General features: G+C 41.2%; 1 long non-coding RNA gene across 5 annotated transcripts in view; it reads right to left on the reverse strand.

The window, feature by feature from the left end:
* LOC113185597 (uncharacterized) overlaps positions 1-26,175 on the reverse strand; it is a 102,788-nt gene extending 76,613 nt beyond the window's left edge. For 3 of the 5 annotated variants that reach the window (XR_013343386.1, XR_013343385.1, XR_013343387.1), the window contains exons 1-2: positions 26,030-26,175; positions 1,575-1,699 (exon numbers count right to left, since the gene is read on the reverse strand). This is a non-coding gene — a long non-coding RNA (uncharacterized LOC113185597). Of the gene's footprint in view, positions 1-1,574; positions 1,700-7,612; positions 7,719-18,430; positions 18,878-26,029 lie in introns of those variants that run through there. The other 2 variants (XR_013343388.1, XR_003301144.1) reach the window with 2 other exon arrangements.
* Between the last annotated feature and the right edge of the window lie 1,155 nt (positions 26,176-27,330).

Genomic DNA, 27,330 nt, shown 5'->3' on the forward strand with positions numbered 1-27,330 from the left:
TATGAACTGCCAGTTCTCACCTTCCTCTCACATGCCCACACATAACCTTAGCTCCTCTTGCTAGTTCTGATTAACACTGTTTACCAGATTCTTTATAATACTTTTTACTCTTCTTGAATAATCTCCTGATTTTCAACATCTGAATGTCTGAAGTCCAGCATTCATAAAATAGAGCAAATGTGGTCTGATCACCAGAGAGTATTAGAGAACTAGTTCCCTTTTGAACACCATATTTCTATTAACACAAAAGATTGATTTTTTTTTTTTTGAAGCAGCATCTCACCAGGTTGACTCATCATCCACTCACAATCAACAGGGGACTAAATCTTCGTGACATGTGCAGTTATAAGCTATCCCGCCCCCACTCTATACTTGTATAATTGAATTTTGGGATCATTGAGCACTTTATATTTGTACCCATTAGCTTTAGATTGTTAGATATGAGTCATTATTACATTTGTCAGGAGCTAGGGGGAGGAAATCCTGACTGTTGTGTGTCATCTGTAACTTTGTTCAGTATGCCCATCAATGTCACCAGCTTAGTCATCAATAAAAGTGTTAGGGGGCACATGGTTGCAAGCCAGACCTGTACTGGATCTAGAAACCTGGGTATGCATCTGCCTCTTAAAAACAAGACACTTTTAGGGGCTGGGGTTGTGGCTTAGCGGTGGAGCACTCACCTTGCACGTGTGAAGCCCTGGGTTTGATCCTCAGTACCACATATAAATAAATAAATGAAATAAAGGTATTTGTCCAACTACAACCAGAATATATATATATATATATATATATATATATATATATATATATATATACACATATATATATTTTTTAAAGACACTTTTAAAAGACATCATTTAGGCCTGGTATGGTGGTTGACAGCTGTATTTCTAGCTACATGGAAGAACGTTTTACATGGGAGGCTGAGGAGGGAGGACCGCAAGGTTGGGACCAGCCTGGGCACTAGTGAGATACCATCTCAAAAAAAAAATCATTCATTCAATCATCAAATATTTATTGAGTGCCTTCCATGAACTATTCCAAGTGCCTTACAAAACAAAATCTCTGCCCTCCTGGGGCTTACGTTCTAGAAGGGGAAATAGACAATGAAAAATAAGAAGATATGTAAGTTCCATTCAATTTTATGAAAAATGAAAGCAAATAAAAGTCTAGAGAAGTTGGACAAAGGGATGGAGGTGGGGACTGTCTACCGGCTGTATGGCTAAAGCAAAATGCGCAGGTCCTGCATTCCCAGTATGTGTCTGACCCAAAAGTTCTTCCCAAGTGGGCAGCAAGTCTTTCTGATTTCTCAACACCCCCTTTCTCTATATGGAATTATATTAGAACAAAAATCAATAGAGCAATGATGAAGAATTTAATTAGTCATGAAACAAAAAAAGAATTTGAAAGGACTTCCCATTTCTCTGTCCACATAGGATATTCAAATATCTTAAGGACAAGTGGAGTTGCCAGGAAGCCAGTCACATCTCCTAATGAAGACTCCTGAGACTACAGGCACAGTACATGGTTGAAAGCAAAACAATAGAGGAAAAAGCTGAAAAGCTACTGCTTACCTTATTCCAATCCCCATGTTCTCAAGAATGGAGTGAATTCCAAGTCCAATAGCCTGCGAAGAATCTGGAGGATGGGGTACTTAGGTGACCCCAAAGCTCGGCTCAGAGAGTCTGCACATTGAATTCTGGAAAAGAAGTCCATAGTGACAGATTGGAAATCTGCCTCTATCAACTGCTCTCTGCTCATGATTTTAATGTTGATTATTCTTCTAAAATGTGTGTGTGTGTGTGTGTGTGTGTGTGTGTGTGTGTGTATGTGTGTGTGTGTACTGGGGATTGAATCCAGAGGTGCTTGACCACTGAGCCACATCTCCAGCCCTTTTTATTTTTTGATTTTGAGACAAGGTCTCACTAACTTGCTTAGTGCCTTGCTAAGTTGCTGAGGCTGTCCTCACCCTTGTGATCCTCCTGCTTCAGTCTCCAAGTCGCTGGGATTATAGGTGTGCCCAGTTCTTCTAAATATTTCCAATCTTTACATCCCTCTGTTATTAAGGGACTTGATAAATTTTTGTTTATTAAGATTCTAGTTGTGCCCTTTGGTTGGAAATTCATCTTATACCTCACAATGATACCTTTGGTATTTACATTCAGTCATCTATTTTGTACCATATACTTTGTTGGTGCTGGGAATAGGATAAAATATGGTCATTGCTTCCAGGAAGCTCACAATAGAGAGGGAGGTAGAAACAGGAAAGCCAGCTCTAAGGAAGCAGTGTGTTGAACAGAGAAAAGGATGGGAAGTGGGAAGTCAGTGACTTCTAAGCAGAAAGAGTTAATCCTAAGGAGGTGGCATGTCCGTTTCAGGTAGAGGCACAGCACACGCTGTGGAAATAACAGAACGGAACCTGAATGCACTTCCATGCAGGTGAGGCCGAGAGAATCAGGCAAAGTGGTCAGGGATGAGACTGGCAAGGTAAAAAGGACTGCATGATGCAGAAATGTGCAAGCCATGTTATCGAGGAGGTACCCTGCACGGGAATGGTGATTGATGACATGTTGACATTTCAAAGAGGGAGAAGTTGAGACTGCAGATCGGATTTTGGGCTTGGGCAACAAGGTGGATAGTGATATCTCTCATAAGACAGTGGAAAACATGAAAAGGACATGGACAGTAGGTGGGGGAGCAGGTGACCCATTCGGCCCTGGATGGGTTCCTTTCTGATGCCTGGTGAGCAGTCAGAGCTGCAGAGGGCGGTTGATCCAGAAGTCAGAAGACGCAGGTTTAGAAATCATCAGCATGACCCTAGAATCCACAGTGAAGCTCACAGTGTAGGCAGAGGAAGGACCCTGAGAAGCAGATAGAAGGTGCAGCCAGAGAGACAGGAGCGACAGGAAGCAGAGCTATCTCAGAGGATGAGGGGAAGTACATTTCACGTACACGAGGGTGGGGGGCAATAAAGGCAGACGCTGTCAAGAGATCAAGTAAGAAAGACTGAGAAGCACCCACAGGTGCACCAAGGAAATATTTGACCATTTTGGTAAGGAGCTAGGCTGGTGGGAACAGAAGTCAGGTCACAGTGAATTGAGGAGACCACGGAACCAATGAATTCAGACAATATGTCAAAAGTTTGCCTTCAAAGTGGAAGAAGACATGATCCCTAGACCTTCTTCCCGAGGGAAGGAAACTGAGTCCTGAGGGAGGCCCATTTTCAAGGATTTTTGTTTACACTAGCTCAGCTGACCACTGTGGCAATGCTCTGGGCAGACATGGTCCAACCACCAGCCCCAGACTAGGCCAGAACTGTCAGGTAAGCCATTTATTTATAATTTTATGTTCTCCTTGTAGGTGTTCCTGGGCCAAGGCCTGCTGAGATGCAAGAAGGTACGCTGACCTCTCTGAGCAATCCACCAACGACATGACCTACAGAGGGACAAATCTGGTCAGACACGGTTCTCACAGTCATTATCTCTCACCTATTGTCATGGCTCATGTAATGGGAACAGCCAGGGGAGGGGAGAGGAGTCTGGTCACCTTGGAGTCAGGAACAGGCAGCTGGCCCCACAGCTGGCCAGGCAGCTATGCAAGCAGGGAGTCTCTCTGAGAGCAAAATCCAGAAGCCAAAATAAGTGGGTCAGGTGGAAAACAGATGACCAGAACGGCAAGCCATGCTGAAGGTTGGTCCCAGGGAGTGAAGGTGAGCCAGGACATAATGGATGGATGCTAGAGGGGCTTTGGATGCTGCAGGAGTCCAGGGGGCCGGGCAAGAACAGGGACCAAAGAACCAGAAAGGAAGTAAAGCTCAGAGGCCCGATGCGATGACGCTGTCCACATGTCCACATCTCCACCCTGCATGCTTCTGAGGCCCTGCTTTAGTTCTCAGGCCTTCATGATACGAAGTTTCTGACATTCACAACAGTCCCCCAATTTTAACCCCCTCTCCTACCATCATGACCCTGTATTCTGAGGAGACAGCAAAGCTCTGGCCCAGGAGCTGCTAAGGGGGTGCCCACAGGCATTGGTGATCACCAACCTAAAAAGGTCATAGGAATGGCTCTCCTTGAGGCGGAAACAGGCCTGACCGTTGATTTAGTCTCTGAGTGAATAAGAAAACTACCTAATGACTTGAAAAGTGGAAACATGATTTCTAAATTATGATCCTTCCGGGACATCTAGGTTCTCTAAAGTGCACACTGTGAGGAAACCGAAAGGCTTAACTGTCTTCAGTTTGCGATTAGAGCACAGAAAAGAGAGAGAACACTAGTAAACACCACGGATTAGCCCAATATTTTTGGTTAGTGCACAGAAGGCCAACTGAGCTTTCAGCTGAAGATTTTTTTTGTTTTGTTTTTCCATTTCCCTAAAGTCAATAATCATTTACCTGCTAGATATTGCTTAAAGCAGAATTTTCATCTAATTCTCATTTGAGGGGACTGAAAAGGAAAAACTAAATAATAATACCTCATTTGTGTATAATGCTTGTCTTTCACAGAAGACACCCTACCCACTTAGGACTATCTAATTTAGAGTAACAACACTTTTATAATGTAAATACTAGTAAGGGCTATTATCATTTTATAAATGAGGCATGAAAGAAATCCAGGGAGGTGGGAATGAAATGACTGGTTCAATGTAACTTCCATTTAAGAGGTGTCATTGCTGGTTTATTTTTCACTTTTTATTAACAATGAAGCCACATTTTGGATAAACATGTTTATTAAAGGTGTATCTCACCCTTACATTTGAAAATGAAAAATCTCTTAGGGAGAAATAACAAGGACCAACATAGTCACGTGCTCCTCAGATCCAGCTGCCCTCATGAATCTAGAGCTAACCAATCAACTCCCGGCCAACTCTGCTCATCCTCAGCAGGGCTCTCAGCACCACACACACCACAAGCCACTCTGGTGTCATCCTCTCTTGGTGGGAGTTATGTCATAATGGTCTTGTTGCCTCGACCTGGGAAGCGCCATTACCTATACAAATTTAGCACATACGTAAAAGCACTGATACTCTTGTTCTTTCGTGAGCTTCAGGTCAGAGAGTTTTTCTGATCTTTTAATGTATTTATTCATGTTTTCATTCCCTCACACTCTCAAGCATTCATGCATTCATTTGACAAACATTTTGTGCCCAAAATGTATTATTTTAGATATCAAGCACTATTCTAGATGTTAAGGATAAAAACAAAATCAAAGACTTTAAGAAACGCACAGCCTAGTAAAGAGCCGGATTAAACACCAGGAGGAGGAGGTAGTTGGAAATGGCCTCTGAAAATTCTACACCAAGTCCCTGTAGTGACAGCTCTTTCCTAGACTCCATCTTCCCCTCTGAGAAGGCTGTATGAACTGAGGAGAGAGAGAGAGAGAGAGAGAGAGAGAGAGAGAGAGAGAGAGAGAGAGAGAGAGAGAGAGAGAGAGAGAGAGAAGAAATACAAACACAATAGAATTCACAAAGAACTGTCCTTCGACTAATCGACTGCCTCAGTGATCATACTCTGCCTTCTCTTGTCACTTGTGAAAAACTTTGACCCTGAAATCACACCCGTATTTGTACTTGGGAATTTTTCAGCTACTTTAAGAGTTCAAAATAATTCATTGATATTAGTTCCGAATTCATAGGATCCTCTCTGACATATCATTTCTTCATTTATCCAGGCTTCATCCATTCAAGAAGCATCTCCTGCCTCATCTCTATCTCTTGAAGCCATCCCCATCAGCCTTCTGCTCCCGTTACTCCATTAAACACACGGCTGGGAAGTCTCAGTGACTTCCATGATGTTGATTCCGATGGTTTGTTTTCAGACCACATCTCACCCCCCTCTGTAGCCTCTTAGCACAGATGATTGGTCCCTTCTTATTGACACTTGCTGTCTTCCTTCCTTCTTGTTCTTAGTCTCTTGCTGGGCTCTTTCTGATCTCTGAATGTTGGAAGTCACCTTGGGCTTGCACCTCCATCACTGCCCATTCAGTCCATTGCTTTAAATACCACACCCTGGAGGCTGGGATATGGCTAAGGGTAGAACTTGCAAAGGGTTCATGAGACCTTGGGTTTCCTTCCTAGCACCACAAAAATAATAGACAGATACCATCTCTGTCACCCTGACCTGTCTTCTGAAGAGGACTTCTTTCCCCAGGGGGGCTCAAGTTTGGGCTGGGCCCTGAAGGAGGAGAGATGAGTTGGCCAAGAGGAGAAAGTAGAGGTTTTTTTTCCCCCTAAGGGGAAGAGGATGAGAAAAGAGGGCTGGGTTGTGGCTTAGTGGAAAAGCACTTGCCTTGTATGTGTGAGGCACTGGGTTCAATCCTCAGTGCCACATAAAAATAAATAAATAAAATAAAGGCATTATGTCCATCTAAAACTAAAAACTTTTTTTTTAAAAAAAGGCTCAGTTGGTAGAGTGCTTGCCACACCTGTGCAAGGCCCTGGGTTCAATCCCCAGCACTGCAAAATAAATAAATAAATAGGCTCAAAGGCGTGAACAGAGAAAATGTTCAGAGAACAGGAAGCGGTCTGGTGCAGGTTGGAGATGATTGGTAAGTAGGTTCTAGGTATGTTTCAAGAACTTTGATGAACAGCTAAGGAATATGGACTTTACACAGAAGACAAGAAGTAATTCTTAGAGGTCCTTAAAGAAGGGAGAGACATAAGTATTTATGTTTCAAAAATAGAAATATGAATTTTGGCAGCAAGATGGAGGCTGAACTAGATTAAGGAGAGAACGTGGCCAGGAAGGTCAATTACGAACCCACTGAAACAGTCTATAAAGAAGGGATTAAGGTCTCTATGGCAACAGTGGAATGAAAAATAGTGAATAGCCAGGTGAGGGGCACACAGCCATAATCCTAGCTACTTCGGAGGCCAATGCAGGAGGATTGCAAGTTTGAACCAGCCAGAACAGCATATCAAGACCCTATCTCCAAATTTTCGGGACAGGGATTGAACTCAGGGCACTTAACCACCAAGCCACATCCCCAGTCCTATTTTGTATTCTATTTAGAGAAAGGGTCTCACTGAGTTGCTTAGCGCCTTGCTTTTGCTGAGGCTGGCTTTGAACTCACGATCCTCCTGCCCCAGCTTCCCAAGCTGCTAGGATTACAGGTATATGCCACAGCTCCTGGCTTCAAAAAAAAAAAAAATTTATAAAGGGGTGGAGGATGGGGAAAGAACTAGTGATGTAGCTCAGTGGGAAAACAGCCCAGGGTTCAATACCATGTATTGAAAAAAGAAAAGAAAAAAACGTAGTGACAAAATCAGGGGGGATTTAGAAACAGCATCAAATACACCATGATTGATTAGGTGTAAGTCTGGCAGTACGGGAGACAGGCCAAGGTTAAAGTTTAGTTACATTCAACACAGGGAGACCAGGTGCAGAGGGGATGATTAGTAGCATTTTAAGTTTGAAGCAATTGCAGGGTGTCCAGTATGAATGAATGACAGGTCTGCAGATGAGGAGAGAGGTTGGACTGACTGCAAAGATTCAGATAAGCCTTCATAATGGATAGGATGTCCAGGGGAAGACAAACCACGAGCCCAGAATGAAAGCATGCAGGCAGCTGTCAGGAGAGAAGAAACAGAGGTTGAGGTAGGACTAGAAACGAACCTGCATAGAGGTGGCACAGGAGTGGGACAGAGTAAGGTCTGTCAATAGAGGGAGGAGCCACCTTCTGAGAGGTAATGATGGGCCAGGATGAAAGGACAAGGAGGTTCTGTAATTAGAAGATGAGACAAACAGTTAGAAGCTGGTCTGCAAGGGACCTAGCTAAGCCTCTTTTTTGAAGTGTGGCTGGGGGCAGTCCAGGTAGTGGCGGAAGAAGGTGGAGCAGGGCCAGGTGTAGGGATGGGAGTTTTAAGTACAGCAGGTGGCTGGCCATCCAGCTTCTGTCCACAAGACAACCTCCGAGTGTTTGCACAGCCAAGCATTCTATTTGGTTCAGCCTATATTCATTGAGCACCTGCTGTGTCTAAAGTAGCAGACCAGCATTGCAACGCTCAAAAAGAAATCCCAGGTGCAGTCATATTTTGGCTTTTCATTTATCAGCCTAAACTTGCCTTCTTCTGACCACAGCTCTCTGTCCTCTGGAGCTGTACCTGATGCAACAAGAGTTTCTTTCAAACAGCAGTCCTTTTGCTAACTGAAGAGTCCTCTCCCCTGCCCCCTTGGGGATTTCCCACTTGTTTCAGTTTTGCAAAATAATCTGGTCTTTTCACATGTGTATGTTTGTTGGTAGGTAGGTATTTTATTATCAGCTGGCTGCTTCTCTCCAAGTATCCATAGCTAATCTCTTTTAAAGTGTTGCACTCATCTAGGCATGGTGATAAACACCTGTAATCCAGTGACTTTCAAGGCTGAGGCAGGAAGATCTCAAGTTCAAAGCCAACTTCAGCATTTAGCAAGGCCCCAAACAACTTAGTGATATCCTGTCTCTAAATAAAATATAGAAAAGGGCTGAGAGTGTGTTTCAGTGGTTAAGCACCCCTGGGTTCAATCTCTGGTACCAAAAAAAAAAAAAAAAAAGTTGCATTCAAAGTTAATTGCAATTGTCCTCATCTAGTAAAGCAGTGTATAAACCAATAGGAGCATCCTTTCCCTTGTTCAGGACATGGTCTCTGTGGTCCCACCACCTGAGATTGTAGATTGTATATGTGTCCTGAGGCCATACTGCTGCCTCCAGATGTTTCACAATCAATATCCTGACATCTTTTGGACGTGAAAGTTTTACAAACTAGGTCTCCCAAATCTTACACTTTTAAAAGTCAATTGCAGGATTTAACATTTTTTCCTTACTAAGTATTATGTTTTTACATTGATTTTTATTAGCTAAGTAGTAAAAACAACAAGGGTTAACCAGGTATGGTGGCACATGCCTGTAATCCCAGCAGCTCAGGAGGCTGAGGCAGTAGGATCATGAGTTCAAAGCCAGCCTCAGCAACAGCAAGGTGCTAAGCAATTAAGTGAGACCCTGTCTCTAAGTAAATACAAAATAGGGCTGAGGAATGTGCCCCTGAGTTCAATACCTGGTACCCCCCTGTACCCTCCCACCTCCACCCCACCCCCTGCAAAAAAAAGAGCAAGGGTTTAGGAGTCAGGCATTCTACATTCAAATTTTGCTTTTGTTAGGTAGCCCACTGACTTTGAATGTGTCATGTGATCTCTCTGAGTCTCAATGAGCTTAACAATGAGAAGAGAGCTAATCCTGTCCACATTGCAAAGTGGTTTTGAGGCTGAAACAAGCAGGGTAGAATATCTACTGAGTGCTCAGTATATTTTGGTTTTCTTGATTTCCTTGGATTCTCTCAGCTTTGTGTTCTTAGTAGATGTATGTCTTGCTACTAAAGATTAAGAAAAAAAAAAAAAACAACTTTCTTTTAATAAAAAGAAAAGCCAGGCACAGTAGCACATGCCTATAATCCCAGTGACCCTGGAGGCTGAGGCAGGAGGATAGTAAGTTCAAAGCCAGCCTCAGCAACTTAGCTAGACCCTAAGCAACTTAGCAAGACCCTGTCTTAAAATTAAAAAATAAAAAGGGCTGGGGATGTGGCTCAGTGGGAAAATGCCCCTGGGTTCAATGCTTGTTATAATGAATAAATTAATAAGATAAAATAAAATGTTGACTATAATAGAAGCCAAGGACCAAAAGAAAATACTTTGGCATGACGGTTAAGCAAATGGGTTCTGCACCCAGATTTTCTGTGATTGGATCCCAGCTGCTCTACTTACTAGCTATGTACTCAGAAATGAATTTATAAACCACTCCAAGCCTTGTCCTACTCATCTGTAAAATGAGGATATCAATACCTGCTTCTCAGATGTTAGGGATGATTAACAAAGGTGATGACAGAAAGCACCTCTGCCCGGAACCTTCAATCCAATAAGTATCAGTGAGTGGTATTATTATTATTGCCACTTAGAAACCTCCATATAATCATTTCATCTACTAAATATACTGTATAATATTGTCCCATTATATTGTCCACCAGGATCCCTAGAAAATCTCTACAATGTCAGGTACGACAAATATGCCTCTACTCTTTGGACATAGGAACCTTATCTACAAAACAAAACCAAAAAACCAAACAAACCAGGTTTAGGATTTTGGGCAAATCACTTAACATCTCGGACCTGTGGCTTCTGCATAATGGGAATAATAATGATGCCTATTCTGGAGGTCTGGAAGGGGACCTCATGACTTGAATATGGAGATAAGGAAATGAGGGTGATTTGCAGGTATTTAACTTAAGTGAACCCATGCTAGCGCTTACTTATATGGGTTTTCTTTCCCCAAGCATCCTAAACTTATCAGTGAATAGGTTCTAGAATTCACTTTTCCCTTTTTAAAAACTGGCATAATTGCCTAACCTCAGGCATATGTACTTCTCTCTTCAGTGATTCTTCACAATGTGTCTATGATCATATCTGGAAGTATTTTTTGTATCCCTAGATGTAGTTTATATAGATCTGAAGATTTGAATTCATTTAAATTTGAATCTTATCTAAATTTAAATTTTATTTAAATTTACACTGCCATCATTCACCTTGGGATCCCATTTCATCTTAAAATTTTCTTCTTCTCTCTCTCTCTTTCTTTCCTCCTTATCATTTTTCTTTTTGCAGTACTGGGGATTAGGCAAGTGCTGTACCACTGAGTTATACCCCCAGTCCCTTAAACTTTTTCTTTATTCTGACCAGAAGAATATGTATGTCTGCTGAGATAGATTTAGAATATACATAAGTCATGAAGAAGAAAATAAAATCAATTTGAGTTCACTACCAAGATATAACTACTGTTGCTGGTGCAGTGGCAAACACCTGTAATCTCAGTGGCTGGGGAGGCTGAGGCAGGAGGATCACAAGTTCAAAGCCAGACTCAGCAAAAATGAGGTGCTAAGCAACTTAGTGAGACCCTGTCTCTAAATAAAATACAAAATAGGGATGGGGATATGGCTCACTGGTCAAGTGCCCCTGAGTTCAATCTCCAGTAGCCCCTCCCACCAAACCCAAAAAAGATATAACCACTGTTAATATTTTACTAGTCTTTTTTTCCTGAGAAAATATACTTAAAATAAATGACCAACATTTTCTGATGCCATGACATCTTCCCAAACCCACTTTTTGTTGTATACATACATACATTCCATCATAGGAATATACCAATATTATGCAATAATTCTTTTTGACACTTAGATGTCCAAATACTCAATTTTAATAAAGAATGCTGTACTAGCCAGGCTAATCCCAGGAATTTGAAAGGCTGAAGCAGGAAGATTGTCAGTTCAAGATCAGCCTCAGCAATTTAGTGAGATTCTGTCTCAAAAATTTAAAAGTAAATAAATAAAATAAAAAGGTCTGAGGATGTAGTTCAATGGTAGAGTGCCCAGTTCTGCAAAAATAATATAATAAAATATAATATAATAAATATTAAAAGACTGGTATGCAGCTCAGAAGAGAGCCCTTGCATTGCAGGTGTGAGACTCTGGATTCCATCCTCAGTACCACCAAAAAAACAAAACAAAACAATGACACTAAATGTTCTTCGACATTAAATTTTGTGAGCATTTCCAATCATTTTCTTTGAATAACGACTTAAAAATGAAATTACTGTGTTAAATGGTTTGTATATTTTAATTTTTTAAAAAGTATGTTCTTATTTCCCTATTTAAAAAAAATTTTTTTAATTGTCAATGGATCTTTAATTTTATTTATTTATTTATATCTGGTGCTGAGGCTTGAACTCAGGGGTCTCACAAATGCCCTGGTGCTGAGGCTTGAACTCAGGGGTCTCACAAATGTCAGGCAAGCAGCAAGCACTCTACCACCAAGCCACAACTCCAGCCCTATTTTAAGGTTTTTTAACATTCAATGACAAATTGCTCTGTGGAATGCTTATATCAGTTCGGGCTTCCAATATAATAGGAGTGAAATTATTTCCCTGAATCTTTATCCATGCAAGAAAGCATCTTATAAATGTTTTTGACCATTTGCAAGGCTCAAAGGCATCTGGCTGGTTTTTTGTTTGTTTGTTTGTTTGTTTGGGGCAGTGCTGGAGAACCCAGGGCCTCACACATGCAACCACAAGCCCTACCTCTGAGTCTCACCCCCAGTCCAGGCTTTTACTTTAATTTGCATTTTCTTTAATTACCTGTGAGACTGAATCTTTTTAATCTTTGTTGAGTATTTGAATTCCTTTTTTCTTTTTGTCCTTTCATGTTCTTATTTATTCTTTTTTTTTGGGGGGGTGGGGAGCCCTGGAAATTGAACCCACAGGGAATCTACTGTGGAGCTACATGCCGGTCCTTTTTATTTTTTTTTAATTTTGAGGCAGCAACTCACAAAATTGCCCAAGTTGACCTCCAAATTGAAATCGAAATCCTCTTGCCTCTGCCTCCCAGTTGCTAGGATTGTAGGTGTGGCCCACCACCAGGCCTGGCCTCTTTACTCATTCTTTTGAGATGTTGTGTTTTTCTTATAATTGTGTAAGATTTCTTTCTATGTTAAGGACACTACCCTTTGTCATAGCTCTATCTAAAGTCCTAGACATGTCATTTGCCTTTCAATTTTGTTTGTGATGCTGTTTTATCTCCATAAATTTAAAAGTTCTAAGTAATCAGATATATCAACATTTTTCTTTTAGAAACCAACCAAGCTTAATGTTATTGTTCACAAAGGCCTTTTACCGCCTGCAGATCAAGCAATGCCTGTGGCACTTTCCTCTTTTCAACGCATGTCACTTTTCTTATGTGGGTCATTTTCCAAAATGAACCCCTTAATTCATCTGCAACGTATTCCATTCCTTCTTAACTGTGTTTGTTCCATCCTATTGAACCAGAGACGATGGTTCCGATGGTTCCGTTTCAAGAAATAGAAACCTAAACTTGAAGTGTCTTAACCAACAAAATAGAATTTTCTGGCTCCTGGAAGTGAAAAGTTCAAAGACTTCAGGTCTGTTTGGTCAGGTGTCTCACACAATGTGGACAGGACCTGACAGTTCTCACTTCATTTCTTTGCTTTAGCCACTGGTGACAGCTCCAATCTCAACAGACTCTCCTCTTGTGGTCCCTTGATGGTGCCAAGAATTTTCAGGGTTACTTGTTTGTGTATTAACTTCCAGAAGGAAGCATCTTTGGTCTAGCATTCCCAGCAAAACTCCTGACATTCTCTTTGGTGAAATTGACTTAGGTCTCATACCCATACTTGAGTAAGTCATTAAGTCTGAAGGGATGTTATTCACTGCTTGGCTTAACCTGGCCACGTGCCCTGCCCCCTGGAGATGAAGGTAGTGCTGGAGAACCCAGCTTTCCCAGAACTTTTCGGGGAAGGAGCAGTTGGAAAGGTGGAAAGCAAGTAAGATGGCAACTAACGTTCTATTTTAAAGGATCAATATCATTGTTTTTTCATGGAAAATGACAGATGCCCTGTCATTCAAAAGCTGGTTTGTCTTACCTCTATTCATACTCATAGACACTAGAGCTCAGATCATGAAAAGACATGGTCCCTTCCCTTTATGTTCAAGATATATATGGATCACCTGGACACATTGCAGTTTCTAGAGGTCTGATCAGATGTGGTTGGAACAATTTCCTCCATGGTTAACTGATCTATAGGTTCTCTGAATTCCTTCTTTAACATGGACTTCAAAGATGTGATACAAATAGACAACAGCCTCAACTCTCCCCTGAATTTTTTCTGGCCAAGTCTCTGTCTTCTGGCTACCTGGTTCTTTAATTATTTGGACCATTCCTTGTCCTATTTATTTGCCCAAGTTTCAATCACTTTGCAATATCTTCCCCTGTTTTGTGTTCCCTGACCTCTAAATACCTTCTCAGAGGAGGCTTCCCTTGGGTCAGTAGAAGCTGAGGACATCAGGGTTTAAAATCAATCACCTAATTGGTTCAGAAGAGGCAGGACATAGTGGTACCATGTGCCAGGCACAGTTCAAAACATCAGGCCCAGGGGAAGCCATTGTCCATCTAACCCCATATTGAATATCTGTATAATTGTTTATCCTTTTCTGTATCTTAACTCCCTTGGCGTTTTCAACATACATTCCCTGTCTCCATCCAGACCCCCTGTGACAAGTTCAGTGACTTGGCTTCTAAGGGATGACAGTGGTGTCCTTGTCTATAGAAGGTCTTGAATCCCATTGGCCTTTCTGGGTCCTAGTTTTTGCCACTCTTATTCTTCACTAGTGCTCATCCAATCCTGTATCCTTCGTGGAATAACACACTTCTGAATGTGGCGTCCAAACTTCTTTCTATCTTTCAGTGACCACTAACAGCACTACCACTTTCAGGACACAAAGTGGACCCCTTATCTGTTGAGTGCAATTAATACTGTTAGAGCTAAAATAATAAAATTCCAAATTTCCTGTATTCTAAAATCAACTTATGGTAGGATGCACCACGCTTTAATGACTGCCTCAAGATCTTCCAAAACACAGTACCACATTACAGGTGCCTATTGAAAATACACTCTGATTTTAGAAATATTAAAAATGTGGGAATAAAGAACCTGTACCTTGGGCTGGGATTGTGGCTCAGCGGTAGAGTACTTGCCTAGTATGGGCGGGACCCGGGTTTGATCCTTAGCACCACATAAAAATAAAATGCATTGTGTTGTGTCCATCTACACCAAAAAATAAATATTAAAAAAAAAAGAATCTGTACCTTAGAATCTAGGGAAGGCTACAGTTGAACCGTTCTGTTTGTTTAATTAACTATTCACATCAGTCAGTCTGCCCCATTCAATAGCCCTACCCCTCATTCTTTATTATTCTTTATTATAAATGTAAGCAAAAGTAAACATGGAAAACAATCATTGTCTTCAGTACTATTCCCAGACTCCAGCTGCCTCTGGACATGAACCCCTCAAGCATTATTCTCATGGGCCCTTCTTACAAAGTAGTTCCCCCTTATCTGAGGTTTTGCTTTCTGCAGTTTCAGTTACCTTTAGTGAACCATAGTCTGAAAATATTACATGGAAAATTCCAGAAATAAACAATTCACTAGTTTTAAATCACTTTTCTTATAATATATTGTCATAATTTTTCTAGTTTAGTTATTGTTGTTAATTTCCTACTGTGTCTTAAATTGTAAATTAAACGTTATCATAGGTATGTTGTGTATAGGAAAAAAACATAGTTTATATGGATTTGGTATTCTTCGTGGTTTTGGGCATCCACTGAGGGCCTTGAACATAACCTTCCTGCAGATAAGGGCAGGACTACTGTACATCCTTCCTCCAGTCTTTCCTGCATATCCTTTATAAATATGAGCTAATGCTGAGCATGATGGTGCATGCCTGTAATCCTAGCAAATTAGAGGCTGAGACAGGAGGATCACAAGTTCCAGGTCAGCCTCAGCAATTTAGGAAGACCCTGTCTCAAAATAAAAAGGGCTGGAGATATAGCTCAGCCCAGTACCACAAACAAAACAAAATACCCCCACCCCCCAAACCCACGAGTTTATCAGATCACTTCTTCAGCAAGCATTCTAATGTTTTCTTTTTCTTCCTTGAAATCACTGATTTTACAAGAACATATATTTCAAGTCATCTTTCTTGAGCTTTTATTCCCTATTTCCTGCCCAGTCTCATGTACATATGATGTCTTTGTCTTCACATGAGGTTAGTGAATGCAGTTGCCTTCTCTGGCTATTACAATTTCAAGGGTGCTGTGGTCACTTACTTCAAGTTGACTGTCACTTCTACTTTGCTAACACATTCTTTTTAGCTGGTTAGAATCAGGCATAAAATAGTATTTCTTCAATAAGCAATTAGTTTAAATTTAAATAGTGCCAACTTTATTTGATGCTCGATTTTCAACAGAACAATATTGTCAGTTGATGATGTCAGATCAATTGAACTTCTCCACTACACTCCTATGCCAATAGTTTTGTCATCTTTACTTGGAAAGCATTATTGAATGCTGCCATAACAGGATCACAGGCATGCTAGAACTAGTTGACAGAATATGGCCAGTGGAGAAAGGGTGTGAGTCAAGACCAGGGTGGGGGTATTCCCAGGGCCAGACTGTGAATACAGGAGCTGGCCTGGATTAGGGAAGCTAGGCTGTGCAAGATCTGGTGTCCCATACCAAAGTAAAAATTCAGAAAGCTATTAATACCAAGCAGTCCAGACTTACTCCAGCAGCAGGTTACCCATGAAGGGTAAGGGACCTGTGTCCATGGTCTAAGATGATCACAGCAAGAGTGTGGGTAATAGAATATAGCCCCCTGGGGAAGAGGACTGGTCAAAGCTGAGCTAAACAAGACATCAAAATCATGGTGAAAGTAAGTTAGGGACCAGGACAGGCTCCCACATCTCAGGACTGAGATCTAGATGCAAGGCACAATGGCCAGAAAGGAGTGTGTCATGTTGGAGGCCAAGAATTGGGCAAACACGGCCGGAAGACATAGTAGGAGGGACCTACATGTGTTCCAGGCTCACAGCTGACCTGCCTGGAAGGAAGCAAGGTGGTAGGGGCCCTTATCCTTGATGCACTTTCTTCCAGTTAGAACTGGCCTCTCAGTGTTGGCAGGCTGGGGAGTCAGACCTGTAGGTGGAGCTTCTTAAAACAATCCAGCTGCTGGTTGCTAGGGAAGTCAACTGGCCTGGTGCCTCATTACATATTCCTGGGACAATGTCACTTCTGCTTTTATTTTCACCCAAATGTTCTCCACCAGGTGTCAAACCTCAGGTTTGTGGGTTTCCATATGTATCCATGACTTCATTACTGACAAGGTCATGCTCCCCCACCTCCTACTGTGTTTTCTGGATGAACAAGTGATATATCCTCATATTGCTGTAATACAACAATGACTAGGAGTTATTGACTGCTGATCACGTCCCAGGTACCATGCTAGCTACTTTACATGTTACCTTATTTAATTCCCACAACCTCCTTTAGAGTAGTTATTGTTACCTCTATTTTTAAAAAGAGGAAACTGAAGCTTATATGGTTTATATCAGCAGCCCAAGTTCACACAGCTGAGATGCAGAAGAGCTCATATTTAAACTTAGCCTTTTCTGTCTGCTTATCCACTGCTTCAAATGTCTACATTTATACAGTGACATGCCCAAACCATTTTCACTAAACTTATAAGTCACTAGTTTTTTTTTTTTTTTTTGTCTACCTACCTACCTACCTCACAGAAATCTAACCTCTTTAACTCCATATTACCACGGATTGCCCTATGCAAGAAGTAGATCCTTAATACATACTTACTGAATGAATGAATATAGTTCGAAATGTGATTAACTGCACCACTCAGTTCTCTCTTGATTTGGGTATTTATAAAGCCAACTAGTAAGAATTCTTCATTTTGCTCTAGATGAAATCATGAGTTGCTTAAGGATGGGAACACATTCTGAGAAATGTGTCCTTAGGTAATTGTGTCATTTTGCAAACTCCTAGAGTGTACTTATACAAACCTACATGATACAGCCTACTACCCACCTAGGTTATACGGTGTATGTGTGTGTGTATGTAGATATGCAAGTGTACATGTGCATTCACACACACATATGTAAGATAGCCTATTGCTTCTAGGCCATGATAGAAGAAAAAAGACTAAATCAAATATGAGAAAAAGACGTATGAAACCGATGCTGGTGTAACAGCAAACTCTTTTACTGTCATTTTTTAAAAATAAGAAATATACTCAAAAATAGTAGTATAGTATAATAGATACATAAACTGGTAATGTAGTTGCTTCTCATTACCAAGTATTGGTACTGTACAAAATTGCACGTACTGTACTTGTATCCGACTGGCAGGACAGTAGGTTTGTTTACACTAACGTCCATGAGGAATACGGTGTTCTGATGGCTGCAACATCACCAGGCAACAGGAATTTTTCAGCTCTATTATTATAATCTGATAGGACCACCATTGTGTATGCAGTCTGTTGTTAACCAAAATGCCATTTTGTGGTGCAAGGCTGTACTATAACCATGAACATGTCCATTACCAGGAAGAGAAAGCAAAGCATTACTGAACTGAAGAGACATACTTTATTACCAAATTAAGTCAGAGGTAGGCAAATGTGTTTATATGTTCAAGTAAATTTGAGAGTTTAAAATAAAGATAGATATATACATATATACACACACAACACATTATTGTCTTTATAAGTCCAAATCTGAATATTGTTCTCATCATCTTCATGTGTGTCTAAACCAGATGTTGCTAATATACTGCCCATAGTCCAAATCCAGCTCATGCCTTGTTTTATGTGGCCTGTGAGCTAAGGATTGTTTTCACATTTTTAAAACAGTTGGGGGTAAAAAAAATCAAGAAAAGAACTATACTTCATAACATGGGGAAATTATGTGAAATAAACACTACAGTGTACTTGAATAAAGTTTTATTGAAACAACTGGCTTGCTCATTTACCTATCACTATGGCTATTTTCTCACTATAGTGGCAGAATGGAGTAATTGAGAAAGACTGCATGGCCAGGAAAGCCTAAAATACTTCCTGTCTGGCTCTTTATAGAAAATGTTTGCTGTCCTCTGGTCTAACTAAATAACACAGGATGTCACAGCATTTTTAGTATCGCTTAAAGTACATGTATTATTTTAGTTTCTAAAATTTCTACTTCAAGGACACTTTGTTGTAGATTTCCATGTTCTCCCAACCAAGTCAACCTTTTTCTCTGTGATATTCTTTATGGCTTCTGCTGATAGCAGCCAACACCTTTATGCAGAGTCAATAACAAACTGAGAAGCTGGTGGCTTCTGTAAGAGGTTCTTACAGAATTTAGGGCATGGAAATGGATTCCCCAGATTCCATCAACTGATTCAGGGTGGTGTGATGGGATCGGATAGACGAGGGAAAGCAAATTGCTCTTTTTGTCATCACTCAGGACCTAAATAAAGATAAAAAAATGACTCAGATTGACCAGGCACAGGTATCACCTATCAAAATATTTTTGGAAGGCAACAACATGGTACTGTGAACGCCCTATCCCGTGCCAGCTTGAGAGCAAACAAAGGGTGCAGGACTCCCTACTGCCTAAGATCAAGTTTAGTTTGTGGTAAACTTCAAGGGAATCTGTTTTATTTGTTTATTTTTTAATTTTTAATTTTTGGAGATCCAAACATAAACTCTTTTGTCTTTCTGTGTGTCTGCTTTTCTCTCTGTGCATATATTTCTTTCCAAAATTTAACACAAATTTACTGATCATTTATCATGTGTGATGTATAGGGCAAGGCTCTGGGATACAAAAATATATAAAATAAGCTCCTGAAGCTTAAAGTTTATAACAGAAATGAGTTATGATGCTCCTTCTTGATCTTCATCAGTGAATAAGGACAAGTCCATCCACCTTAACACTCTTGGCTTCTGTGGCATTGTGTTCTCCTAGTTTTATTTTTTGGGTTTCTGGGGTCTCCAGTGCCAGATCTTTCTTTTCTGTTCAATCTCTACATGTTCAGGGCTTAGTCCTAGTGCCACTTTTTTTTTTATTCTATCTGCCCTCCCTAGGCAATCTGCTCCCAAATTCACCTCTCCAGCAATTCTTCTGAGCTCCAGAACCATATCTACAAGTCTACAGTGGACATCTCCACTTCTGATTTTCCCCTGCAATTCTGTGACTGACCATCTTGCCGGCAGACACTTCTGCTCATGTGTCCCATCATGGAAGAATTCTTAAGCCCACCATAACAGTAACTCCTTCCCCCTACACCATCCCTACACAGTCATTGAGTTCTTGAAAACAGCTGTTTGACTCTAATCATTTGTTCCTGTGCACATCACTGCCTTTACCTGAGTAACCATCATCTCTCACACAAACCACTAGAGTGCCCTTTCAACCAGTCTTTCTACAAATGCTCCTGCCCTATTGTATTTGATCTTCCCACAGTTAATGTGTTTCTGTAAAACTTCTTTCAAAAAGATACAGTGTTAGTCAAGTATGTGTGTCATTTTTAACTTTTTTACTTGGTAATGTATTGTAAAGATCTTTTCACATCAGTATAGCTAGAATTGCCTCACAAATTTTAATAACTGCCTACCTTTCACTTGTATAGCTCTACTATCATTTATTTAACTGCTTCTCTATTGATGGCTGTTTTCAGTCTTTAATGATTATAAAGAATGCTTTACTGAAGGTTCTAGAAGAGTCATCCTTCAAAATATGTTTGAGCCTATTTATTGGATAAATACATAAAAGTAGAATTGCTAAGTCCAAGGCGTTGCATTTAAAACTGTGATAAATATTGCTAAATTGCCCTCCACAGAGGTTGTACCAACTTCTCCTCCACCAAATATATAAGAATGCACCTGCCTCTCAGGCTGGCCAACCAAGTATGTTATTAAATGCTAGGATTTTTGTCAACCTAATATATAAATAATATGTTTCAATGCAGTTGTAAGTGCATATCTATAGGTATGAGAAAAGGTAAGTGTTTTTACATATTTTTAAGATCCTTTTGTACTTCTTGAACTGAAATCTGTTTATCACACCGTTGGCCGAGTTTTCCAGAGTTTTTTATATTTTTCTTATTGGTTGATGGAAATGCTTTGTTCTAATCTAATTTCCAGTTCCCATCAGATATCCAGGTGTTTTTAAAAAGTTACAATTTTGTCCATTTTTAATTCTAATAACAAGTAATTATCAAGGGGGTAAATTCCACGATGAGAGGCCCAAACATAGAGCTTATGAATCCATTTGTGCAAGTACCGACTTCCTGAAATGGCTTGACAAGACCACAATGTGTGTCTGTCCACTCTACTTCATGTCGTTCTCCTAACAGCTCATGGAGACATGTACTATTATTAACCATAAAGTGAAGTTCAGAGAAAGAGAATGTCCAGGGTCACACAGCTAGTAACCTTCTCTTCTGAAATCTTCAAAGCCTAGCAATCCATCATCACTGGCCACTCCTCAGCACACCAGACTCTGTTTCCTTGATGCTTTTAATTTCTCCTGATCTGTTCACTTTCTTTCCTTCTACAAACATCCAGTGGACATTTTAAGTACCTACTATGTGTCAGGAATCCTCATGGAGTTTATATTTTAAAGGAGTCCTCAACCATAACCAATAAAAACAAATGGTAATAAAGTCTCAGCAATAAAGTTGTATTACTGTGAAAAAAAAATTCATTGCATGGTTGGAAAGGTGGGCAGAGAAGGGTACTTCAGGCAGAAGTGGTTAGGAAGCGCCACTTTGAGTAGATAACATGTAAACAAAGATCAGAAGGACCCAAAGGATATTCCAGGAAAAGTAAGTCCTTTGAAACAAGAGGAAACTCAGTGTGTTTGAGGAATAGAAAAAAGGCTGGTGTGTTTGGAGTCTGGGAGAGTGGTTGGGGATGAGGTTGAAGAGGTGGTCTCAGATGCCACGCAGGGCTTTGGAGGCCAGGAGAGGAGTCTGGACTTTATTTCAGGTGAAGTCAGAAGACACAGAAGGATTCTAAGAAGAGAAGCGAAATAATCTGATTTATGTTTTATAACGTATGATTTATGTCTCTAGCTGTGCTGTGGAGAATGGGGACAAGCGTGGAAGCAGGAAAACCATTTAGAAAACTATTACAGGAACACAGGAAGGAGATAATGGTGGTCTACATCCGGGTGGTAGCAGTAGAGATAGAAATGCTTTGGAGATAGAATTGACCTGAATTCCTCAAGGACTGGACATGAAAATGGAGGGAAAGAGAAAAACAAAACAAAGAAATCTACTTCTTGTCTAGCTTGAGCAATTGGTGGATGGTGAAACCACATAATTTGAAGATGGCTAAAAGAATCTGGAATTCCATATTATTTCCCCTTTTTTCCTAGATAGCCTGAACCTCATAGACTATGAGTTTAAAAACAAACAAACAAAAATACTTCCAAATATCTTTATTTTCCTTTCCTACTTGCCCTTTCGTCCTTCTTATCTAAGAGAACATCCTCTAGCCACTTCCTCTGCTCTCATCTATTCCTCAACCCACTGCAATCTGGTTACTATCCCCTTTTATCAATATAGTTCTTGCCAAAAAACCAATGACCTCCTTGTGCTAAATTCAAGACTTTTTCAGTCCTCATTTCTCTTGGTCTCTCTCTAGCATTTAATACTGTTGGTATTTCCTCCCTTGGCTCCTGAAGCTCTCCTTGCTCCTGGTCCTAGCTCTCTGGCACATGTTAGACAAGTACTCTACCACTGAGCTACATCCTCGGCCTGTTTTATTTTGAGACAAAGTCTCCCTAAGTTGTCCAGGCTGACTTCAAACTTGCCATCCTCCTGCTTCAGTCTCCCAGGGAACTGGGATTACAGGTGTGCATCATCATGCTCGGCTGTTCCCTACACTTCTAAATGTTGGTGTTTTCCTACGGTTCTATAGCAGGTCCTCTTATTTTCTCTCACTATCCCTTCTGTCTCGGGGATTTCCTCTACTTCTATGGAACTATACTTATTCTAATGACTCTCACATAGATCTCTCTCCTGAGTTCTAGATCAATCTGTTCAATTATGTAGAAGACAGCTTCACTTTGACATCCCATGGACACTTCAAATGCAACATGTTTAAAATTAATTACTTTCCTCCCTCAACCTGCTTTTCCTCATAAGGTCCCCATCTTGATGAATGATACCACTGTTCTCCCATTTACCTGAGCCATAAATCTCTCCTTATTCTTTAATCCTGCAGATATAATCAACAATCAAATTCCCTGACTCTATGCCTAGAACGTTTATTGAGTCCTTTGCTTCTTTCCATCTTCATTTTTGCTGCCTTAGGTTAGATGTCCATCTTTTATTTCCCATAGTGTTAAAATAACCTCTTAACTAGTCTCCCTGCTCACAATATTACTAATAAATTCTGCAAACTGGAGTGCTCTTTTTAAAATGAACATTTGATCACTTCATGCTCCTTAAAATTAATTGATGGCTTTCCATTGGCCTCAAGATAAGGTCAAATGTTTGAGGAAGATAGACAAAATCTTTCACATTACAAAACTGTGCTGATCTTTCTGGATGCATCCTTCAGGATTTCTGCCATGCATTTGTACAATGTGTTCATTGAGAACCTTTTATCTGCTGGGCACTGGCCTTTGCCTTCAAGTCTTTGGGCACACCTTTTTACTTTAAGGTCTTCACACAGCACTTTCTTTGCCTGGAACACCTTCCCTTTGACTCACCCAGGTGTCTGGATCACTTCTACTCATCCTTCCGTACTCCTCTCAAGATTCATCTTCTGAGCTCCGGTACCTATGAGCCCCCCTGAAGAAACCACCTCCCCGTGTACTCATCTGCCTCCTCATTATGCTATAAGCTCCTGCAAGTCAGAGACTGTAGTCTTATTCATCTTTGTATTCCCAAGGCCTAGCCCTGTGCCTGACCCACAGCAGGCACTCAATAATGAATAGATAAAGGGGCAGAGTTGGGTTTCAAAGTCAGGATTTTTCTTTCTGCCACAAATCTCACATTTCTTCATGCTATTTCTTAATATCTCAGATCTGAAAATTCTAAAATCTGAGTCACATATGTTTTTACCTCTTACAAATTAAAATACAGGCAAAAAGCTCCATGAGGATTCAGCTAATTATTTCTTATATAGCTCTTTCTCTGTCATTCCTCCACTTTATTCATCAAAGTACTTTGGCTTCACTACATCTAAAATAAGGAAGAGGCCTTTTTCTACACTTTTATATGTTTTGAACTTCCTACCCTGGTGCTTCCCTACCAACATCAGGCAAAGAGGGAGTAAATAAGTCAGGAGCAAGGTAGTTTCTATTTATCTGGCAACTGACACTGAAGTCTGATGGATCAGCAGGGAATCATTCCCATAATCATTTATCTCAGTGTCTCTATAGATAGGTATTAAAGGTTCAGTGCTAAAATTTTAACTTTGCAAAATGTAGCTAAAATTGAAATTATGTAGTGAGGTCAAAGAATTTTGTAAATGCAAAGAAACTTACAGGTCCTTTAGTCTAGCACTTTTAGTTATGCTTCCATAAGAGAAACTCACTGAAAGAACTCTAGTAGCTAGCCAAAATTCATTGAGTTTGTAGAAGTGGGAGCAAGTTTCCCAACTTTGAGTGGGCAATCTTTTCTTCATGCCACATACAACTTTTCCAAGGGGCTTTTTAAATATATCAATCACATCAGAACCCAAGTACTTGCATAATCTTACGTTTATGATATTGCCTTTGTGATACTGTTTTTATAAAGGGAAAGGAATGAGATGGGAAAAATCCACAAAACAAGGTTATCTTTTCCAGGGACATAGGAGACTTGGTAAAAGAGATGATTGGTACACAAAGTGATGAGGTTTCCTATTGATAGCGTAGTCCTGTAATTACACTTTGTTCTCTGAGTGCCACAGTGCTAACCCTAATTTATTTGTCCTTCCTGGGCCTGGATTCCATTCAGTTCTATGCCTTATTTAGTCAAAATGACTTCCCCAGTTTCCATGTGTATTTTTTTGTGCTTCATTTTAGAAATATCATATTTAAATCTGTTTTCTACTTGAGTTTGTTTTAGTTCCAATGCTGAAGACTGAAGATTCTGGGTAAAAGAAATAAAGATGATGTGGGTTTCTTTTTTTTTTTTTTTTTTTTTAGTCTTTACATTTCAAGAATGGTTTTCTTAATAAAGTAGGTTGGCAGTCTACCTTATTCCTCAAATGATGACGTTTTCCATGGGAGTTAGCATTTAATTGGGATAATTTGTTTTCAACGGAAAGCAGAGGTTTCTTTCCAAGAGGACCAGTTTGATAATGTTTTACCAGCTAGTGCTTTGAGACCAAATATAAACCAGTTCTGAGAAACAGGAAGTGAACCTGACTGGTCTAGTCTGAGTGTCCCTGGCAGTGACGCAAATACAGAAATCAAATTAGGAAAACAAGATATGTGGGTGTGAGGCAATCGATAATAATCCAGGATGCTACAACATAGCAAGAAAGTCTTTAACCAAATGCCATTCATTTTAATAACACCCTGAGCAGTTTGATTTCCACCTAACACGCTGGTGATTAGAGAGCAGGATGAGCTTGAGTTCCCTAGCAACCGCATGTGCTTTTGAGACAGTCATTAGCCTTTCAGTTAATCCCGTCAACCCCTTACTTCTAAATGTATGACTGACATTTAAAAAAATTATGTTTCAGAAAGTGCTTTCTGAATTTTCTAGAAATGAAATGGAAAGGAATACTAGTACTTACAATAATAAAATAGTTACCCTGAGAATTGTATGGGGTGGGGGGAGTGATGTTCCTCTGTGCCCAGCCTGGCCCTAGATTTCGCTGCTGTCAATGCTAGGTTTCTGAATCCCCTGTGGGTAAAGGGCAACGGAGATGTAATCCTTCAGAGTTTAAGGCTGTCTCCTCCTGCAACATGGAACAGTACTGAAACCTCTCTCAGAAGCTCAGCTCTGAAGGTGGGGTGAGCCAGGGGTGTGCTGTTTGCAGTTTGCTTGATGAAGAGGCTGATGGGGGCGGGGGCTTGGTGGGAAGGAATGTAACAAATTTTCTTTCTCCTTTAAACCCAAAGAATTACCCTGGTCGAAGGAGCCTGGTGAAGGAGGGTGGTGAGGGGAGTGAAGCTCTTTTCCTATTGATTGTTTAATTGCACCAGAGGTTGTTTTTTCCAGGGCCATTGGCCAAGAGCATTATTTTTGTGGCTAAAGTGAGGTTGGGCAGGTTTCCCATCCCCTTCCCTAGTTTTCAATAAGACAACCCAGAAAGCGCAGCAAGGCTAGGGGAATATGGGGTATGTTGGCTTTTGCCTCTCAGCTGGACCCTAAAGCGCCAGGGCTGACGGGATGATGTTTCTCCAACCCTGAATCATTGCCTCCAGCGTAGCCCTGAGTTCGGGATGCACAACTCCACCCTCTGTGTAGCCAGGACCAACTAAGGGGCGTTATTCGAATAGTAATTATTGCTGCATTTGGCTTGCCATCCTTATTATGGCCTGGGTCCCTTTCAGCTAGACACTGGGCTCCTTCGGTTGGGCCAGGCTCCCTCCAGATGCTCCCGTCGCCCCACCTAACCCCACTGCGCGCTCCCTTCCCAAGGCGACCACCTGCGCCGCCCGACTTACCCTCGGCCCCTAGGGGAGGGCCCCTCGGGGTAGCGGAGCCCTCCCTGCTCCCGGGCGGCTCTGGGGGAGCTCGGTGTTTGCCTCCAGCCCTTCGCTACCGGAGGATCAGGTTCCTCCCCTCCTCCCACTCCAGCTCCGGCCGCCGCCGCCTCCTTCTTGCATGACACAGCAGAACCGCAGCTGCTGCAGCAAGTCCAAACCATCCGCCCAGGAAGCGCTGCAACCGGGACTCGGGAGGGGCGGAGGGGGCGAGGCAGTGGCCCCAGCCCGGGGGGACACTTGGCCCCACTTTACACTACACACTCCTTTCCTAGGCCAGGGGCACTCGAACAAAATACAGCTCAAGCTGACCAGGCCGAGCCGGGGAGCTATGCTGGGCTTGGCCGCAGAAGGGTTAGGACCAGAGAGAAGGGTGTGAAGGAGACCCGGGTAAGGGGCAGATCATTTCAGGTAAAGAAAGGTAAGAAGGCCCCGAAGTCAAGGGCCAAACTGTGAAGGAGAGGAAAGGAGGTCAAAGAGAGGTAAGGAGGTAAAGTTGCTGAGAAGAGAGACCAAATGGGAAAGGGGTGGGGGTTGGGGATCTGCAGGGTTAGGAGGACTGGGAGGGAGTATCTGGGGAGGCCTGAGCTAGGCGCCCAGGAGGAAAAAGGGCTGAATTGGGAGGCAGGAGCAGAAAAGGAAAAGGAGGAAAGAACTAGGCATGAGATTGGAAGGTAAAAATTGGGGGACTTATAGAATTAGAAGGGAGGTAGTGGCGATCATTTATCATAGTAGGTAAACTGATGAGCTGGAAAGGGAGATAGTTAAGGTAAGGCCAGAAGAAAGGATGATCTTCCATTTCTCTGTTAAGTTTCCTGTGAAGTTTTTCTCCCCCATAATTGCGCCAACCCAGTTTTCCTTATAAAATGGAAAATAATGAACCAAAACGCAGAAATAGCTATCTAGCCTAGATTTATAGGATAACATCTCCTGGTCCATAAAAACTTTTAAGACAGAGACCTGGAATTTAAGGTAGAAACTCCTAAAAGGTTGTGAGTCAATAATGCCAAGAGTACGTACTCAAAAGGGCTACCGTTTCCACACATTTAGGACTTGAATAAGTCTTTCAAAGTTGTTTGTCAAATACTTAAGTTAAATGCCAGAAATGAGGACAAAATAAGTGGTTCAAAATATCATTAAAATGCACATGTTTCTCTCTCTGCACACACGCACACACAATTTCTACTGTCTAGCATGTACAGCATGATTAAGGGATAAGTATATTTTTCTGATTATTTCCCACTAAACACGCATCTTACAGC

The sequence above is a fragment of the Urocitellus parryii genome, chromosome 3 (genome assembly GCF_045843805.1).
Source record: "Urocitellus parryii isolate mUroPar1 chromosome 3, mUroPar1.hap1, whole genome shotgun sequence".
Taxonomy (NCBI): Eukaryota; Metazoa; Chordata; class Mammalia; order Rodentia; family Sciuridae; genus Urocitellus; species Urocitellus parryii.